Here is an 8729-nt window from a genome sequence, read left to right as displayed (position 1 = left end):
GACCGAAGGCCGAGAGATATTGTAAGTATGAGATTTAGCTTTTTCGCTGTTTGGGGGTGTTGTCGGGTGGTTTTTTGCAGGTGGGTTGGCGGGTCTTGCCTGGGGCATTCCTGGGAAGGCCTAATACCGGATAGAAGTGTTTTGGACAAAATCCTTAAGGAACAGCCTTTTTTTTGCTATTTCTTCTGACATCTTGTTCAATGTAGCGTTTTGGGGGGCTTCCTGCTGTTCGTGGGTGGGTTGCGGCCGGGGTCTCTGTCGAAGCACTGCTGCGACAGTCTAATCTTGATTGCATTTGCTTTTCAGGAAATCCGTGGTGGAAAACAGGAGTTATGATGATTGATGATGACCTAGCTGCACAGCGCCGCGTTTGGACCGAAGGCCGAGAGATATTGTAAGTATGAGATTTAGCTTTTTCGCTGTTTGGGGGTGTTGTCGGGTGGTTTTTTGCAGGTGGGTTTGCGGGTCTTGCCTGGGGCATTCCTGGGAAGGCCTAATACCGGATAGAAGTGTTTTGGACAAAATCCTTAAGGAACAGCCTTTTTTTTGCTATTTCTTCTGACATCTTGTTCAATGTAGCGTTTTGGGGGGCTTCCTGCTGTTCGTGGGTGGGTTGCGGCCGGGGTCTCTGTCGAAGCACTGCTGCGACAGTCTAATCTTGATTGCATTTGCTTTTCAGGAAATCCGTGGTGGAAAACAGGAGTTATGATGATTGATGATGACCTAGCTGCACAGCGCCGCGTTTGGACCGAAGGCCGAGAGATATTGTAAGTATGAGATTTAGCTTTTTCGCTGTTTGGGGGTGTTGTCGGGTGGTTTTTTGCAGGTGGGTTGGCGGGTCTTGCCTGGGGCATTCCTGGGAAGCCCTAATACCGGATAGAAGTGTTTTGGACAAAATCCATAAGGAAACACCAGTTTTGGCACTTTTTGTAAGTTAGGGTTCGTTAGGGTTCGCCCTAGCAGCAGGATTGCATGTGTTTCGGGGGGTTCTATTGCAACGCAGTTCTGGGGTTTTAGAGCACTGTTGGAGCGATGCTGGCTATGGATACTTTTGCTTGCTTGCAAGTGGTTTGAATACAATCCACGGTCTGTATTTGGGCCTACTGTTACTTTCAAAGTACGTTTTGTCACAATTTTTCTGCTAGGCATCGTTTTTGGAGATCTGATTGGGGGTCTTCTACATTTTTGCGACTGGCTTTAGTAAGGGTCTTGGTGGGAGCATTGCTGGAAAGGTCAAATTTTGTTCTAAAACACAGTTTACAGTACACCTACCTTGAGGGGAAAGATCCGCTATAATATTTTGGCCATACTTATTTATCCTTAAAAAGGTGACTCAGACAGAGCACGCAATTTCAAAAATATTGTACTGTCTATTAGGGAAATCAAAGTGTCACTTTTTGCACCACACAGCGTACATACCTTTCATTTATTTATCAGTGGTATTGTAATAGCACTTCCTGTTTTCCGTTCAATAATTACAGGCCGGGTTTCAGTCAACATCCGCCAGGCAGGCAGTGGACAGGGTGTCTTCTGTCAGTGGTCACCAACATTGATGGACGAAGCGTCAGCTGGAATGGAGGAGTGCCGCCAATAAGAGGAATTGTTTGCTGCATGCAACTTACTTACCAAATTCAACAGGACAACTCCAACAACATACACAATACAGATACAGTATCCATTGTTTTATTCTATGAGTGTGACTGCATGTGCTTAGCTTTAGTTTGTACCCAAAGATTCTCTTTATCTTCAATTATTGTTTGTCCATGCTTTGCTTTTTTTTTCTTCTCTCAACAAAACCTACCCAAAAAGAAACCCCCATTCCCATCCATTTTCCAAACCCTAACCCTCTTCCCCCGGGCTGTGTTGTTTTGCTTGATGTCTGACTAAAATGACATCAATAATTCCACACACTTGCTGGGGAGGATAAGGCCATAGCAACAGGCTGGTGAAGGAATACGAGGATATCTTCTAGACTTACTCAGCTTCAGTACTATATCTTCTAGTAGTAGGAGCCAATGTCAAATAAATTCTACGCAAGTACTAGTTATACTTGCAAGCAAATACTTTACCATTTGTTAGGCTACATTATGGCACTGTTCTAGTGTACTGTCACCTGCTATATTCTCGATGGTACCGTAACCGTTGTAATGCTACAGTAAGGACAAAACAGGTTTCGTTTTCTTTTTTTCCATAGGCATGCAACTGCCACTGTGTCACACCACTAGTACCACCGCAATGAGGAAATTTCACCCGCCCAGGATTGCCAACGTTAATCCCCATTTCAAATGGAGCCAGCCCTGGGCCTAGCCCTAATTTCTAACACAAATTACAGGTAAGATAAGCGTTTGGTGGGAGGTAGTATAATGGAGTATTATTTAGGACTAGACGAGAGATTGACGGTAGTACTACTAAAGTCCTACGACTGTTCAGGAAAACAAACTTACTGTTACACCCCCGTCCCCCACCCACCAGACTGAAAAGCAGTAAAAAACAGGTATGGTCAGATAAAGTTTAAAAATGTATATTTATGTAGCCCTAACAAAATAATCTCCCTCAAGACCCACCCTAACCCCAACGATTGTCTTTGAAAAGTCCCAAAACGATCCCAACTCCCAAATCCCACCCCCCAAAAGTCTATAAAAAAAGGGCAAGGGACACTCCACTACTGGAGGGTGCTGGACCTGGTGCATTTTGCGGCATGGGCATCATACTCCTTGCGGAGGGTGGCAAGCTCGGAGCGGAGGCCCTCTACCAAGTTCTTATAGTTCAGGACCTCCTGCTCCAGGTAGGACATTCGGACTCCTAGGCGGCGTTGGCGTGCCTTGCAGCTCCTGTGGGGGGCAGCTGGTCTTTCTGTTGCTTGGCGGTGGCGGTTGTCTTTGTTAGCCCGGCTCGGTCCCGCTGGAGCACTGCGCATGCTGGCGTCCCGTGGGGTCACGGAGGAGGATGCAGCGGTCCCAGTCGAGGATGTTGTTGTTGCACCGGTCGACTGCGTGTCCTCCTTCTCCTCCAGGGCCACCAGCCGCCGATATTCGGCGACAGTGGCATCCAGCCTCCGTTGCCGGGCCATTCGCGCCTGCTCCCTCCGTGATGTTGATTTGGAAGGAGCAACTATATGAAGAAAGAAAGACATAGTCTGTAACCAATGCTCCTTAGCATTAATAACACAAAGTGATTGAGCCGAAAGTTGGGTCACAGTACAAGTAGCAAATTGAAAGCACAGTACATAACTATTGAGGACAGTATCTATGTAACCTCCCACTTCTGCATCCTTGCTCTAACATTAGTGGTAGTTTAATAAACAAATTCTACGACCACTATGGACTTCCATTACAGTCGACTATGACAGTACACCAGTCTTATTCTTCTTCTTCTCTCTTGTTTAGGAAAATTGGTACGTAATCTTATGCAAGCCGGCAGAATGGCAGCACAGTGAACTTGCACCCGAGAAAAACAGTTGCACACCATGATGAGTGAGACAGACTTGCGTTACTGTACCCGTCCAGTACATGCAGGTGGTGAAGCTATTACTTTTCTATTACGGGTGGCACTGAGAATACTCTGTTACAAGGGCTACTGCTTAATTAATTTACCTTTCACCCTACAGTGCAAATGAGTACTAGAAAAGGAAAATGAAGAAGCTAAATAATTTGATTATCTATCACTTCACATGGGACGTATTTGATGACATATGGGATGACTTTAGGTGCTTTGCTTAATATTGAGTGAACAGTGATACACCCACACATGAATGACGCACTACAACTAAACTAAAGTTATTAAGAGAGGTACGGAGTGTCCACCGTAATAACCAGATATATGCTGTGCTTGCAGTTGCAATACAAAGTACTGTTACTATTCATGGTAGTATTGGACACATTTACAATTTCTTTTCCTTGCCTTCCCTACACTGGAACGGACGTGCGGGTGTGGTGGTACATGCACTTCAAGGTAACACTTACTTCATCCAGCGACCATCTACTCTCTATAGATACACATGTGCTATCTAAGAGTCAGAGAATACCATGCTCCAGGCATCCATTCATTCAAAGTATACGCACACATACAGTTTCTGTTTCACCCACCCAGGCTGATGTCCTTCCACCCATCCTTGCTTCATCATTCACCCAGCCATGCACCATACCATATTCTTTCCTTCCCAGCCACCTCGGGGGCCAAGCAAACACATATCGTTCTTCTTTGCCAACCATCATACAATTTCGCGTCCCACTTACTTACACCCTTCTTTCGCTTTTCGTTCATCCCATCCATCACGTTCGTCTAAGAACTTATTGGGATTCTTCTCACCAAAAACTTCACAGCTAGGTCGAAGTACATTTCGAGGAGGCTACTACCCCGTTGATTTGTAATACACCCGTGCAGAAAGCACACTATGCAGTCTTCAATCTCAATAAGTAAGGAATATATAGCTTACCTGTTCCCGCCACCACCGTGCGAACCCCCACAGGACCGTCCGCCGGCTCTTGCACCGCCTCCTCCCCAGAGTCCTCCGAGTCCTCGCCCAACACCGCCACCTCCGCGCTGGCCCCGTCACCAGATGTTACACCTACAAAGTACATTTAAGAATGTTAGAATACACCACTCACTACTATATAATATTTGGTCTAGGAGAAATGTTAAAAAAACAGAATACAATGTAATAATTTGTGACTGTCTACTCTAAAGTAAAAATGTCCCTTTTTCCAGGGAAGGCTGTTGTCTTGCTGCACTTTTATGCACAACTGATGAATGCTTGCTTTTTAATTTTAACACGCACCACTTTTTCTCCTAACAGACAGAAGCTTGACTCCTAAGAACACGACCAGGATCAAGTTCAAACCAGGTGAGAGCTCGGCTCGACCACAAGAAATGTGTCCAATTAATCGTCAGCACTAAGCACTTTTCCGTTTTCAGTTAAATAGTTTTATGACAAAGTAGATTTTAATAAATGTGTTTACTTTTAATAAAGCTTTTAAACTTAAATAGACTCTGTGGTTTTTGGTCCTCCAGACTAGAGTGGATGAGCTAAAGGTTTTGGAATTTTTGCAAGCATGAGTGCCTCTGACACTTCTTGACTGTGCTGTGACTCCGTACTCTCTTGTCCTGCGTACGATAATCTAGAGATCATTGGGGATCAATCATCGGTGACTTCGGGACTCAGGAGCTGAATGACTCTGCCACACTATCTAGTCAGTAAGGAGACAGTGCATAGAGCTATTGCTGAATAGAATGGGAGTCCAATGGAATTGCCAAATGTCCAATCTTAGTTAGCTACACAGACAGACTAATAAGAATAATCTACTAATACCACAGGGAGTCATATTCGAGCCAGGATAAGAATTTATATCCAGTCTACAAGAAGATCAAAGACGATTTAGAAAAAATCGAATGAGGAACGCTAGGAAAAAATAGGTACTCTTTATTACAATTAAAACTTACTGGGGCCAGCAAAGGAGCCCTCGCCTGCCCGATCCTGGCCTGCATCCTGAACAGCACCCTCCTCCTCCTGTGTCCTCTTGCCCTTGGGGGGAGCTGATGTACAACATGAAAGAAAGAAAGACCAGAAAACATGGATGAGATTTGTCAACCAAATCAACCATTTCAAAAGAACAATAACAACATTTTTTTGAGAAATAGCAAATAGATAGACAACTATTCCACGGGATCTATCTCATGTGGTATACTACGTTATTCGTATTGCCGGATTTGCGGACCGTTGACTTAGAAAGTTCCTATGTAACTCAATAAACAGACTACTAAAGAGGTTTGCCTAGGCCTGGCACTGCAGGCAGCAGTCCGCAGCACGCGAAGTGACAGACAAAGTCCATCCTGCTTGCAGATCAGTGAATACTCAAACTATCAATCCACCCACCACCACCACTATTTCTTCTTATAGCCATGTGTCTAAAGGAAGGACTGGACTTCAGTCTGTTGCGGCTGATTTAGAAGTCCCTTGCGGCTCATTTTCCTCCATTGTTGCGTGACTTTTGTGACGCAGCGGCAGAACAAAAGACTCGCCATGGTGTTGGTGCGGCGTATATATTAAAAAAAAAATATGGGCGATGCATCACGTTGTAAAGCCCTGCGCCATCAGGGGGCGTTCCGGCGCAAGGGAGGGCGTACCTGCGCAGGAACGAATCCTAAAAGTGGCTGAGGGAAATCTACAAGATGTCAATCAGTCACTTTTAAGACAATGATGCATGAGTCAAACCCTGCGAGCTTGAAGCCGACGTACGGCTTGATGCAGCATTGGGGAGATAGGGTACCCCAGAGCATTGCTGGAGCTGCGCCATCGTTGGCACGCAACTCCAGCAATGCGCCGCCTTTACGGCACAGATGCGTAAGGCTTCTGTGACGTTTTGGGCCAATGGGTGGTGGTGGCATGGCACACAATTACTGCCGCATCCCTGCTACTTTGCAGGGATGCGCCGGTAATTGAAAATATGACCCTTAGTGTCTAGCATTACGCAGTTCTTATCTTTACACTACACTCATACATAATTTCTCAGGCCAATGAAATGAACACAATTTACAAAACAAATAAGCATAGTAGCAAGCAAGGCTACTGAGAAGGAGAGCAGTGCACCTGAAATGCATAGAAGATTTTGAAATATAATTTACCTACAATGTAATCGGCAGCATTATTGCTCTTGGTAAAGAACAAAGATTTGCAAATAACAGAGCCGGATAAAACAGAGTAGTGATGAATAGCTACTACTACTCACCAAGCCCGGGGACCTCTACGCCGAGCGCGTCCAGCAAGTCCCGTTCCCGGTCCATGACATCGGTCCAGCGGTGGGTGGCCTGGTTATATGTGCGCCGGACCCCAGAGAGCTTATACATGGCCCGGCACACCTTCTTCCACCGCTTCCGGCGCTCCCGGATGCCATAGCCAGTTGCGATCCTGCCGCCTCCCAGGATCCTCTTGGGGAGGCGGCGCTGGACGTGGAAGATGAGCGCGGCCACCTCCTCCGCGCTGAATATCTCCCGTGGCACCACTTGCTCCCCCCTCAAACGCCCGCACGGGAGCCGGGCACGGGGTGCGGGACCCTTCCCCTTCTCAGGGTGCTTCCCGGCTCCCTTTACCATGGTCTGGGCAGAAATAAACTTAAATGATAAAGAAGAAATAGAATAGTGAAGAAGAAAAGAAAAGAGTTTAAAAAAGTAGTTTAAAAGTAACTAAAAGTAGCAGAAAACACAAAAATATACAGCTAGAAAAATAGAGGGATAGATAATAAGTAAAATAGATTAAATAAACTTCAAACAAGCAAAGGATGGCAGAGATTCAGAGAGGATACAGAAAGCATGCCCAGAACCATAGCAATGAATGAGAAACAAGATGGGCGCGCCCGTTCACAACCGCGTGGGTAAGTTCGCGCGAGATTTTCCTCGCGAGCACGCGCGAAATTGTACTAGCGAGCAGCACAGTTTGCGAGATTACACATAGCGGCCGGAAACGGAATTACGTCACGCAAACAAGATGGCCGCGCCCGTGTACGACCGCTAGGGTAACTTGGCAAATGTATAGCTACAAGCGCCTCGCGAACACGCGCTAAAGCACGCGAACATACACGTCGCAAAAAAAATGTGTGTATTCGCAAGCATTCGCGGCTTCCGAAATCGATCTCGCACGGATTCGCGCCCCAAAAAACGCGCGAAATTGCAGAAAAAACGATTTTTGCTAAACTGAAAGCAATGAGCAGGTGCAAAAGTTCAAACTTAACATTTGTAACATTCACTGTAGTGCTTCCTGAGGGGCCCCTCCAGAGTTTGCAACTATTCTATGACCCTGCTATGACCCAAACAGCAGGCTCATAGAATAGCTACAAGTAGACCATAAAGGTCCTGTGAAAAGAAAATTCACTGCAACAGAAAGCAATTTAGAGATAAGGAAGGAAGCAGGTGCCAGCCAGACTGGAACTTGCTAAATAACTGACACATTAATCAACCCCAAATTAATTCATGGCAGTTGAAGTAGGGGAGGTGTGCTTGCTTTTTTCACCCCCCATAAACTACAGTGATAAACAAACCTAATGGGTGGCAGTGAGGATGTACCAGAGGGTGGCATGGGTGTCCCAGAGGGTGGCAGTGGTGAAACAGAGGGTGCTGTGAACCTGTGAGATAAACCAGACGTAGAAACAACATAGTCGCGGCCGTTGCGTGCAGAAAAGTAAGTTTGCAATTGCGAAATTGTCCCAAAATCGGCGCGAACGCTCGCCAACACAAAAAACGGGAAAATCCGCAAATCCGTAAGAGTTCGCGTATCTTCGCGGATTGCGAATCCGTAAATCCGCAATTTCGCGTACGCGAGATCCGCTAGATCCGCCCATGCTTAATTGCGGGCGCGCGAGTTATAGTTAGCACAACTAACTATAACGGAGGAATTTCTATGGTTTTGTACGAGTGAAATGTCCAGCTAACTATAACACTCATGAAATCTGTTTTTTCAGTGAATTTCAAAGGTTTTTTAAATGCTAATTCCTAACTATAACGTCTCGGAAACGTATGTTTTTTTCAGTAAATTTCAAAGTTTTTTAAATGCTAATTTCTAACTATAACGTCTCTGAAGCCCATGGTTTTTTCAGTGAATTTTAAAGGTTTTTTAAATGCTAATTTTTAAGTGCAGTAGTAGTTATGCCTATTTTTTGTACTGAATTTCTAGTTTTTTAACTGTTTATTTATACATATTTTATTTATTAAACAACATTATATATTTTTCTGAAGATTGC

The sequence above is a fragment of the Lissotriton helveticus genome, chromosome 3_1 (genome assembly GCF_964261635.1).
Source record: "Lissotriton helveticus chromosome 3_1, aLisHel1.1, whole genome shotgun sequence".
Lineage (NCBI taxonomy): Eukaryota > Metazoa > Chordata > Amphibia > Caudata > Salamandridae > Lissotriton > Lissotriton helveticus.
The sequence above is the reverse complement of the archived record's forward strand: the minus strand, read 5'-3'. Positions refer to the sequence as shown.